Consider the following 13,114-nt stretch of genomic DNA (forward strand, 5'->3'; position numbering starts at 1 on the left):
GCTTGTAAATAGAAGTTCAAAGAGTTAATAAGATAAGATAAGACATACTTCATTCATCCCAGCAGGGAAATGTAGGTGTTCCAGCAGCCAGCATACATACAAACACACAACACAACACATATATACAAACACACAACACAACATATATACACACATCCCACCCATACAAAAAACATGAGCCCACAATACATAGCCAGGATAAAAAAAAGTGGTATGGATGATCCATGTGCATAAGTAGCTGTTACTCATAGATAACAGTACAAAATACTAGCTCTGCCAGTGCATAGTATGATAGATAAATAAAGAATTATTATAAAAAAGCAGTCAAGTGTGCAAATATACAGGTGCAAAATACAGTTTGATATATGCAGCTCAGGCTAAAGTTTAAAAGTTTAAATGTCTTCTGTCCTTACTTAAAGGGGGGTCGTTATAAAGTGCAATTGCAGTAGGTAAAAAATGTTCTCATTTATTTTCCTTAAAAATAAACATTTAATTGGCTTAATGGCTTTCCTTTTGTCGTTTTACTAATACTAGGCTATACTACTACAACTACAACTAACATGACTACTGCTTTATCTCTCTGTCTGTCTATCTCTCTGTCTGTCTATCACATAAACAATGCCTGTGTAACAGCGCGCGTAAGTATGGGCGTGTACGGGCATGTTTTTGAGGGCAGCCTATCCTCTTGGTCTCCTCATTATTTACGCGTTTATAACGCCATACAATTTAGATATGTGCGCTGCGGCTGGGAGCGAATAATTACGGAGTCAAGGTAAACGATATGGGCTCCAATCCTGATTGTGATAATTGTCCAAAACCCCCTCGAATCAAGCAACCGCAGTCAATGGTCGTTAATGTGAAATTAGTGGCTCTTGATAACTCGCAGGCCGCATCAATTCCGCAGTCATCAGAGCCTAATGAAAATAAGGGGGGAGAGAGCGCGCGCAGCATTAGTGGCCTATTCTGATGCCCGCGCGCGCGCTACTTGAGTGGTAAATATGGATTCTGGCCTCTAATGTGTCCTCTCTCCGCACATGGCGGCGGCGGCGGCGGCTCATTAACTCTTCTTCTCCTGACCAGAGTTCACCTAATTGTTCAGATGTTCCCCATTCCATTATGATTCTGTAGTGTCTCTCAGAAAGAAGACGTGATTACAACCTAAACCCGCATGATCCTGCGTTTTGTTGCGTTTGTTATCTGTTTCTGCAGTTATAGCCTCCATGGCTTAACTTTAAAAATGCTTCACATGACAAAAACGTATCGATTTTTTTATTTGTATTTATTATCATTAGCCTATTATTATTATTATTATTATTATTGTATGATGTAGGCTTAAGTCTATAAGTACGTTCTGGCTCTATAGTAAGTTTGGGATGTCTTTTCTCTGGCTTCAATCAGCAAAAAGTAAAATCGGAATATCATTAGAGGAGACCGTTGTTGTCACGCGGCAGAAAATGCCTTCATTAGCAATTTGATAGCCTGCATAGAGAAACCAAGAGGACAGAATCACTAATTACGTCCTTAAATAAGATGACAGTGGTGGTGATGATGAGAGCCCTTCAGGGGTGAGGGCAAGACTCAGTCCAAGAAACTCCTTTTGATTTAGCCTATACAATATATTCATGCAATGAAACTGGTCAGCGGAGGGTTAAGTTATTGATTATTTAAGTGGAAATACAGACTAAAGCTTAAAATGACTTGCAGATTTTCAGATCTTTCAGATGTAAAACAAATTTTTTTTATATATGATCAATAGTCTAAAATTTACTTTAACATCCGGATCCAGTAATGTCATTTTTGAATTGTTCGTAAGTTAGTTTAGTCCAACCGGGGCTCAAACCTTCTTACAGGACATACAAGAAATCTAAAATGATAAGATAAAAAGGAAAATAATAACATTCTGCATACTTTTTTTTCTGCTGGCATTTTTGTATTGGTGTTATAGGCCCTGTTTGTTGTGATAAAACATCTCCAGTTAGGAAGGAAACGTTGGCTTTTTGAAAACACAGACATCTAGGGTTCAATTTATTTTAATAACATAGTATGTTTCTCTCTGTATAATCTCTGAGGTATGTATTATATTCGTACAGTCTGTGACACAAACATATCAAATGCAAGTAAGTAGAATTCCAGTATTTCCCTGGGAAATGGAGGCCTTATCTAAAGTTGCAGAATGGAAATAATCAAGCCAGTGACTAGAAAACATTTATGTATTTGGATTAAAAGCATGCAAAACAAAGATGCATTGCCCCATAACAATTCAAACTTTGCATGAGAATGTAATGTTTTATTATTTCTGTACTATCACCTTAAGATCATTTTATCTGACATTGTGCTCAGAGTCCTGTCGGTCTCCCTTTTGCAAAGTCTGTGACTGACCCTCACAAAGGGGTTAACTCAGACCGGTTCAGCCTTAAACTTGGCTCTTGGCGTGGGGAGAGAAAATAGCTGTAAAGTTATGCAGAAGTTATTCTTCATCCTTCGGGCCGTCCCTAATCCGCCAAAAACCTCATTCTTTCATCGGAGAACTGTGCCTCCTTTCTTGTTCGCCCCTCTCTATACAACATAAAGTCAGACTGCATTTAATGGTTATGTCGGGATGGGAGAGGGGCTTTCTTCTTCCTCTTTTCTGAAGAATATTGCCCTTTTCGTCGTGTGAGTCTCCCAGCCCGTGGGGGACCCCCATATTCTTCCCTCCGCGTCTGACTCGAATCACAAACTAACCCTGATTTTCACCACTGTGCTGGGAATCGCGGCCACTGATAATAGAGATTTCGCTTTCATTTTATACGCTTGACTTGGTTATTGTTGCTTTTCTCCTCTCCCGTGATTCTCTCCTTCTCCGGGGATTAGCCCTGACTTCGCCCGCTACTGGCCGCCGAAGTGCCCCTGAGCCCCGGGATGACAATTGACGCAGATCAAGGCAGGCCTATTCTGCGCCTTTGAAAGGGGCCGATCCGAGCAAGGCTAAAACGAGGGAGTTTTAGTGGAGGGTTCGGATGCTTCTCATAAATTAACTGCAAGACTTTCCAAACGCTTTAGTGAGATTGAAATGCTTGACAACCTTTTAAAATGAAAAGGATTAGGTTGTTTATTTTCTTATACTGATAAAGGATTAGGCTGTTTATTGTCTTTGCACAGACCTATACAGACTACATGATGGAGATGGTGACGACGATGAGGATGAAAAAGGAGGAGGTTAGAGACTGCAGAAGAAGGTGAAGGTCCTGATGATAATGATGTCAAGGGTGGTAAGTAGGCAACGATGGCGAGTTTGATTTGCAAGATGATACTGAAGAGGATGATGATGGTCTGGTTTTTATGATTAGAATGAGAGTGATGAAGATGACGAGGGTAAGTATAGGTGCTGATGAAGATGACATGTATGGTGATGGCTGTGGTCTAGTTGAAGATGAGGTTAAGGGGGGGTGTGTGGAAATAATGAGCGACAAGACATAAATGCTGATGATGATAAAAAAAAAAGGAGGATGAAGGTGAGAATGACGTCATAATCAGCTTTAAGGACTTGGTACTTTAACATATAGGTCTACCTTCCAAGCCCGTCGGGTGATTTCAGGTCATTCGCCTTTGAAGCCTTTAAATAGATGAACTCCTTAAAAAAAAAAAAGAGTCTGACTTTTGTTTTCCTCTTTCCGTCCTTATTAATCATTTTCCCCTCCCTTATAGCACGACTGCTTGTGTTGGACCTCACTGAAAGAAACTGCAGATGCAATAGAAAAGTCAAACTAATGCTACACTGAGACTTTAACTCACTTTGAAATGCGTCATGAATGATCCGACAAGTAGACAGGTGTAAATGCACAAATTGATACAACCAATTATACTGGATATTATAATATCATATACTCCTACAAGTATTCTTTTCTGTGGAAAAAGAACTTTTACCAAAGTTAATTTAGCTGATTTATCCTGTTTATTTTAGGACTTTAAATACAGCACTCTAACTTGGCATATTTTTAACTTGTGATGTTTGATGTGTAAGTATAAGAATAGATGAAAGAAGAAGTGGAGATTCACTTAGGCTCTACAGGTGTCACTATCTCAACCCTGCAACAGTTTAAACAGTCTGACTGTGCAGATCTGCTCATCACTAACGCGTCACACACCAGAGGCTCTGCTGTATTTGCTGTGTCCCCCCCAATCAGGCATCTCTGCAGCACTGTGAGAAGTTAATCTTTGTTGACGGTGTGTTGTGCACTCTTCCGTGGGCCTGTTCGAGGTTGGGATCTCTCCTAGAAAGCCTGGTCTGCGCTCATATAGAGTGTGTGTGTGTGTGGGTGTGGGTGTGTGTGTGGGGGGGGGGGGGGGGGGATAATTACCAAACACGCAGCCGACAGCAGCCATACAAAAGCCGCTTTGACTTCCTCACTGCTGGTCGCCTCCAGGGGACGGTCCCGCTCCCTGGTCGCCCAGCTCGCCCCGGCTCCACCAGACCACTTCTCATCACTCCTGAGAGGCACAGACGTCTTGTTCCATAACAAGACATGAAACTGACTTCTTTCAGCTCCACTGAACTGGACATAAACCCCGACTGACAACCTCCAGTGCCCAAACAGAACAGGGAGAGGACGGGTGGGCCGGGAGACGGGACAAGAGAGGGGCGGGGGGGGCGGCACAGGGCGCTCTAAATAAAGTTGTTTTTCACTTTAATTTACATGTAAGGGGGCGACACTTAAAAAAAAACAACAAAAAAAAAACAAACCTTAGCTTGAAGCTGATTTGTGTCCAACATTTGCATTATTCTTATTTTTTGGGGGTACATTTTTTTTGTCAACTTTGCATGTGTCTGATGAATAAAGGTATTACTCCTCCTCTCCTCTCCTTCCCCCTTTCTGTACAGCAATGTGAAGCCGTTGTGCTGTAAATGTAACGGGCCGGGAGTGATTGTTTCTGACAAGCAACAAAACACATGGTCCCGCCCCTCAAATTAGTCCCCTAGGAGGGGGTGGGGTGAGGGGTTCACGTCCCAGGAGACGCATGTCCAGGGCAGCATGCCGGCATATAGCATGAGCATGCATGTGACTGTCAGCAGCTAACTGGTGTTTTTCTCGGCTCCTCACTGGTCCCAGGGATGGAGGGCGAAGTAAAAGTGGGTTAATGAGACCCACGGTTGGTGGTGATAAGAAAGAAACAGCCACCTGTGCAAACAAAGACGGCTGGATTTATGCTTTTGACATTGAAGTATATAATGCATGTGCCGGCATGTATGCGCGAGTAATGATTTAAATCAAGTAACTTTTTTTTTTTTAAACTTACTTTAAAAAGTTGTGCAAACATTATTCCCTGCTAGACCAAGTTAGTTGAGGCTAAGTGGGGTAGTTTTCTCCTCTGTAAACCAACTTGAGGTTGTCCTTTTAACTTTTCATGACTTTCAGAAAAAAAAAAAAAAGTCAGAAACATAATCTCACTTTTTTATTACTTCACAATTTGTAACTGTGACTAAAAGGCATGATGACATGTTTTAATTTAAAGAATCAGTATATATCTTTTTTTACTTTTCTATCATAGAATGCTATTCTAAAAACGTCACATGGTATAAATCTATAGGTACCCTTTGCAGTGAAAGTGAAATGTTTCTTTCATGTGGATTTCCTTTTTGATCGATACATTGCTGCATTTAACCTACTGAAAAGCATTACCAGCCTCTGAACTCACCTGTGTATCATGTCACCTCCTTCATGCTCTCAGATTAAACTTCTTCACATGTGCATGACCACATAAAAGAGACAAAAACATGGCTCAATGTCATCAATGCTTGTGGTACCTTTCAAAGGGAGTTGAAGCCAAGGCAGTGAAAATGGTCAAATATGGTTTAGATACTGTTATAGTTTGCAATATTATTGTTGCAACACTTGGGTCCTGATATCTGAATGCCAAACAGGAAGTATCTCTTGTAGTCCTATATGCAAAACACTGGCACCTTTATAAAGTTATGTGCAAGCTGTGGGCATCTTTTGCTCCAATTAGAGTCGTTATGGATTTATAAGGTAAGAAAACACTACAGTAGAAGTAGTCAAACTGATTTGATCACATGATTTGACCTTTCTTTAAAAAACCGAGAGAAAGTCACTACCTTTTCCTGATATCGCCGTTTGAATTTAAAACATTGTTCACAAAAAGTAAAAGCAAACTTAAGTTAACAACATTTGTAAAAGCAGAGTAGCTCTCAGCTCCAATGTTATCCAGCTATACTGGGGATTAATAGTCTGTGAATCTGGACAGAAAAGGCAGTTAGCAAGTCAGTTAGCAAAGGAGTTCGTTTTAAAGCAAAGTCTGATCTGTGAACGAGGAAGTTAGATGGAGGAGGAGAAGTGGAGGAGGAGGAGGGCTCAGAGTTCAGGAAAGCCTCTCCTGAGCCAGGAGAAAAGGATTTGGCCCAGATGCAGGCAGTGATGTTAACTTTGAGTGGCCCCTGTGGCTCAAACTCAGCCCCCCCCCCCCCCCCCCTCACCCTTCTCTCGCCTCCTCCTCCTCCCTCCTTCTTACTTCCCAAGCCCCCAGGTTGCCTTTGCATGACATCATCCCCAAACTATGCCCCCCATACCCATGTGAATCTGAGCTGTCACGAGCACGACCACCCCCCCCTCCGCCCCCCACTATTAAACTGTACTGCGCTGCAAACCCATACGTTTCTTTTCTCCCCCTCCTCCCCCCTCCTCTTTCCCTCTCTTCTTCTTCTACCACCAATCTCCTCCCTTCTTCTTCTTCTTCTCCTTTAACCCCGAGGAAGGCATTGTTTGAGTCAGGGCCTGATCAAAAAACTGTTGCCCGCCAACCACAGGGCTTTCTGTAAATTCAATAAGGCCACCTTAAAGATTTTCCTAATTAATGGATGACATCTTTGGCTGGAGGAGAGGCTGGGCATTCTGCTCCGGCTCGTTCTTTGTTCGCCTCCTAATTAACTTTCCCAGGTCACTCAGGTCCCCGCAACCTGCGAGTGAAGAGCCCCCATTGAGGAGGGAGTTGTAAACTTACTTTTTTTGCCTCGGCACTTAAAAGGGGAAAGCAACTATAGGGAACAGAAAATATCCTATTTAAGTCCTTTGTGAGTGAACTGCTTGCACATGTTCCAATAAAGGAAGTCTTCTAAATAAGCTGCCATGTTGCTCTCGGCTCCCCCACCACCACCACCCTCCTCTTTCTCTCCCTTATCCCACCTCTTTCACTCCACAGAAAGGTTATGAATGATAGCTCGGGGTTGAGGGGGGGTAAAGGGCCAAAGGACAGCATCTGGGCATTGTGGGAGTTGTGAGCATCTGAAACTTTGAGGGAATTTGAGGATGGGAAAAGCTACAGAGCTGCAGGGTGGTGGTGGTGGTGGATGATGGAGAAAATAAGGGGAATATGAGGAAAACAAAGTGCCTCTTTGGCCTCATCATTGTTTGGGTGTTTCTGAAAGACCCCATGTCTCCCAGCTGCTTTCATCACTCCTCATCTTTATCTTCAGTTTTAAGCAAAAAGAAATTCATGTAAATGAAAACCACTGAGAGATTTCTTCTGCAATATGAAATCTGTAACCATTTATTAAAGACCTCAGTGTAAAAGGTGACAGAATAAACCTAAAAAAAAAAGGCCCGGGTTATATCATAAATGCAGTGGTATGTTCTACATGAACTCTTTATCTTTAAACAAATATAATAAATAAAATTTTACATATTGGCAATAACAAGAAAATACACATTAAATTAAAAAAATGATAATTAAAAATGCATACATGAAAGCTCCTGTGGGGAGTTTTTAGTTGGTTAGGAACAAGACTGAAATTAGGTCTAATGTCTTATTATGAGCTAAAAAAAAAAAAAAAACAGCAAATGAGACCATAGGCAACATTCATTATTTTTATACTTCTTTGACCACTGCCACTGGGTAGGTGTCAGACAAGGGGATTAAAAGTATGCAGCAGGAAGAAAATTTCTTTATGTGACTGTCATAATATTGCAAAAGTTTGATTTTCCATCAGAAAACACGAACTACACATGTACAAGATCAACAAAGAGTTCAAATAAAAAGGTACTACTCTGTTCTCAGAGGTTGTGGAGATCAACCCAGAGTTCCCTACAGAAGCTTTAAAGGAACAATATGTCACCTTTTCACCTTAAAATAGTTGTTTCTAAGTTTAATTTAATAACACAATAAATTTCAACAGGGAGAATGGTGTCTCTCCCATGTCCACAGAGCGACTGATCACCTGATTACTGCAGTATGTAACTTTGGCAAAGGGCTCAGGTAATCTCGCAAGTACTGGTACAAATAAATAAATACATTTTATGCCAAAAAAAGTAGTCTCTTTCCTAGTCAATGACATAGCTTTATAAGTCTTGAACATAATCAGCTAGCATAATACTTTACCCTCTTCAATGAAGCCATTTAGCCACAGCCAGTTGATATCATAGCAACAGTTGAATAGACTACTCCACTTGCAAACAACGGACTGAAGACTCTTGCTGAGTTATATTTCCTCAAAATCCAGTAATATTACTTTACTTTGTCAATCGACATGGTTGTTCAGCTTCTCACAACGTCTTTGCCGACTTAGAACATATTGGTTTACAGCTCTGTGTCCTGTGATAGTGCAGTTGCATGCGGAGACCTTCGGTGGGTGCCAGAGTGCACCAAACCATTTTCCTACATAATGTCCCTGAAAAGAAAGAGTGAAAAAAAGATGGAAAAATGCATATACATTTAATTTACACAACCATAAATGTCAAGTGGTACCTAAAAGTTGCATCTTTTTTTACCTGTCTATGTACCTGTCTTTACCTGTATGTTACCTATCTATGTAAGCGATAGTTTTACTCTGAGAACATAAACAGTGTCAAGTCAAGGGACATAAGGTCCTATTTTCAGCATGTACAATAATTTAGGCCTTTAAAACTTTAAAACGCCTTGTGATGGTCCCTGAACAATATGTTGTGTCTAAAATTCTACCAGTTCTGACAGTAAGCAGGAATTCAGCCTCTTCCTTTGAGTTAATTTGATTGAGATTTTGCCAGAGTCTACAACAGTTTTGTGAAAAGAAACCTATCAAAGATCAGGTTTAACTACTTCCAAAGGAATTGGCATCCTCACTTTATATGAGCACTTTACACACTAATCTCCCTATATATATATATACATGGATCATATATTCTATAGTGCCTAGACACTCTAAGTATATCGGTCACTCACACTAAAACGCCACATGCTCATCAATATTCTCATCATATCACCTGATACACTCATAGTCTGACCTAGATCTGCTTTCCTCAGAGCCTCATCACACACATAACACCCCCAGTCTGAATACAGAGAAGGTCACACAACCTGATTCTCTGAATGAAGCACCCACCTTTGTGCGTCTGCTGTCTGGGTGTGTATTAAGACCTGTGAGGTGAGTGTGAGGCCCCTGATGACAGCTCCTGTGCTGCAGGGTCCCCAAGGGGTTAATGACGAGTGGAAAGTGTGACCCCAGAGCGTGACCCCTGAATCTGACCTGTGCAGCCAGCAGAAGGACATCAGGGGAACCCAGAGTGACTGCTGAAGAGAATAAGAATAACAGCACAGTGACTGTCAGAGTGACTGCAGGTGAAGCCTCTGTGGATGGAGCTGACCATGAAATGTTCTGTGGTTAGCCCGCCGAAGGCCACAAACACTGTCCACACACTACTGCAAGAAAGGCTACGTGTGTGCAGATACAGCAACAGTACATTTACACAAATGTGTGTCTTGCTTGTTGCTTCTGCTCTTGGCTGTTTGGTGTGTTGAGCGTCATTATGCAGAGAGTCTTTAATCTATTTAACTGAAGTGTGAATGACACAGTGACTACATGGAGTAAATTGTAATCCAGTAATCAACTTACATACGTGTGAGGCAAAACCTGCAACTTCCAAGCAACATGGTCTCAATCAGTAAATGTTAATAAAATGTAATCCATATTGACAGCATTATTGCATTAAATAATGAGGGCACAATTTGCATCCCAGGAGCCTTGAGGATCCTCTCAATCTTATGGACAGGACACTACTGTTCGGTTTGAGTGCAAAGCCAAAAGTCGATGTCCATGTGAGAATGTAGCTAAAGAAATCAAACCGCAGAAACCGTTCTGTAGTTTTGGTGCCAAGAGCTAAACAAACTTTACCTAACCAAACTGCCATGGTTCCACATGAAGAACATGAAACTTTCCCAGTTTCTTCGGTTAAGCCAAACTATGTTATTGGTTGAGTTTAGGATCATTGTCTCTTTTAAGCAGGGGGCTTTCAAAGAGGATAAGAAATTAAGTAACCCTTTTAAAAAAAAAAATCAACTTTGATCTTTTGTCTTACAAAGGTCACAAACCCTGATGTTGTGGGTGAAGACCCCAATGGCCAGCCTCTTCAACGGAGTTCTTACAGGCTTTTTTGATGCAATCACACATTAAACTTCAAACTGAAACAGGTATGTTTGAAATTTGTACCGACTGACGCATAAAAAAGGGAAACTTGTGGCCATGTGTGAATGTACTTACTTAATCTTACCTTTAGTGACTTTTTAAGGAACTGCCACGAGACTGTGTTGGTTGCTTTTACTAGTGTTAATAAACTTTTTATTTGGTCTTTCACAAATTAATATTACAAGCAAATATCTGTTTTTAAAAAGTGTAATATTTTATTAAAACTGTTGACTTTGTTTGATTGTATAGGCCTACTGTTCCTTATTTTATCCCTTTGTCTTACTGCGTTCATGGCTATGATACTCATTTGTAGTGTTATGAGGACGTGTTTACCCTTTCTGCTGAAGATCTACCTGTTGTGATTTAAGTTATAGTAAGCAAATCTATGATGTATAAAATAGATATTACTGGAATTATTGATGAGTGACAAAATGAGAGAAGCAGTGGACATTTTTCCAGGGAGTGTTATGTCCAACAAAGTCTCAAGATGCAAGATGTAAGAAACATGATTTAAAATGTAACAACTATCGCACATAGTGCTAAAGTGGTCCTGTGATTACTTGTTGGCCTTTAATTTAATGGGAACTATTGTGATGACAGATTTCCTTGTTTGTATAGTTTAAAGGTAGTTCTCACTCACTTTTCAGCTTTAGGAACTTTGAAGATGTGTTATGATTATTTTAGTCTCTATGGCAAAAAAAAGGGGGGGAATACATTTGTTGTTTGAACATGTGAAAAAAAAAGGAGAAACGATCATGGGCTCTTGGAAACATTGATCAATTTCCACAATGTTTGAAAGTTGCCCAAACAACTAATCTGGGAAATAATCGACAAATTAGTGGTAGTCCTTAAATCAAAATCAACCACATACAAAGGGAAACTACATCAAAACAACAAACCCCGATTGCCATATTTTTCCTTTTTAACAATAATAAACAGACACACACACACACACACACACACACACACACACACACACACACACACACACACACTAGATACACTGATCCCATCGCGCGCGCTCCTTAGGCTCCCACGTGTTTGTCTTTGCGGTGTGAACAGACTATAAGCCCCTCTGCTCAGCTGTCATAATTTGTTAACGAGTCTTTTCAGGGAGCGAAAAAAGAAGGAGAGAAGAGAGAAAAAAAGAAAAGAAGGCTCTTCACGAGTGACTGAAAAGCTGAGGTCCATCCAGAGAGGGAACCCAGGGGCGACATCAGACCGATTTCAGACCGGCCCGTGATGGCATCTCTGTATATTTTAATATTAATGACCCCCCCGGCCTCTATAAGCCTCCAACAGGTGCCCCCCAGCCCCACTCGAGACTGAAAAACCATCATTCAACATCCAAGCATCCAGTAGTACCATAAAGACTCAAAATGCCGAGGGTGAAGGTGGAGAAAAAAATGAGTAAAGACAGGGGAGTTAGAGAGTCAGCCATCACTGTTTTTTATAAGTACGTTTTTTGAGTCACTTTTCCCAGCTGAAACACGGCTCGATATGTCCCCCCTCCCTTGAGAAAGAGATTGACTTTTGTTTGGAGTTTGTGAGAAGTGGGAATCAGAAGCAGGACAATGGGACTCCCCACGGTGAGAGGCTGAGAGGAGCCATCTCAAATCAGTCAGCCAGAGGACTGACTAATCCGGCCATTGTCCCTCCCCAGCCACCGGCCGCACATCAACACATTCGCCCCCCCATTGTCCCCCCACCCTCCACCCCTCATGCAGCGGGATTTGCCTCTCCCCAACAGCCAGTTTTGTCCACGGCAGTTCGAGCGGAAGTTTCTCACTGACAATTTGCCCCAAATAGATTTGTCAGAGCGTCCAAGCACCGCACCGACCTGGACCTGTGGGTTTCTGGGTTTGGGTTCTGCCTCCGGGGTTTGCTCTCTCCATGGTGAGGCCGCGGTGTGTGTGGAAATGTGGATGTGTGGAAGAGATGGTGGGAGGGTACTGGTGTGGTATAGCCTCGAGGGATCTTGTCTCACTTCAAGAGGGCTCACTGTAACACGACGTGTGTTTCATGACGCTTTAACTTCCGTATGGCACCTGCACTGCTTAAAGTAAAACACCACAGGGCATCCAGTGGTGGTGGATTCAGTTTCTGGTCTGGGACTTTTACTTGAGTAAAAGTACTAATACTGCACTTTAAAAACAAACAAACCTATAAGTCAAAGTCCAACGTTCATGTGTAGGGTATGCATCATTCGGAAAATTATCTAAAAGTAAAAGAACTCCAATATCTGTTACACTAGTTCAATATTTTATCATTAGATTACTCTTGCGGTATTTCAAACACTCATTTTGTTTGATGTAGGTGAGGATTTTTATCAGCTCTATTAGAAGACTTTATTAAAGACTTTTTTTAGTCTTTAAAACGTCCGATTTTAGTGAGAATTTCTGTCACAATCATCCAAACAGCTGAATTGATTATCAAAAGATAATGACATTTCTCCCAGTCGACTAATTGATTAACTGACTGATCATTAAAGCTGAATCTACTAGTATGAAGTTTTGAGTATCCAAACGTCATGTTTTATAAGCTCTTCATGTTTTTAAAACATTTTAATTTGAAATGTAACCAGCACCTAAGACAAATTACTGTATGTGGAAGTAACAATGGGGCAATTATCTGCGTCAGTAGCTTTGAAATGGCTCTTAATGCTGAGGTTGTATCTTACATTTT

Source organism: Labrus bergylta, chromosome 15 (assembly GCF_963930695.1).
Source record: "Labrus bergylta chromosome 15, fLabBer1.1, whole genome shotgun sequence".
NCBI classification, from domain to species: Eukaryota; Metazoa; Chordata; class Actinopteri; order Labriformes; family Labridae; genus Labrus; species Labrus bergylta.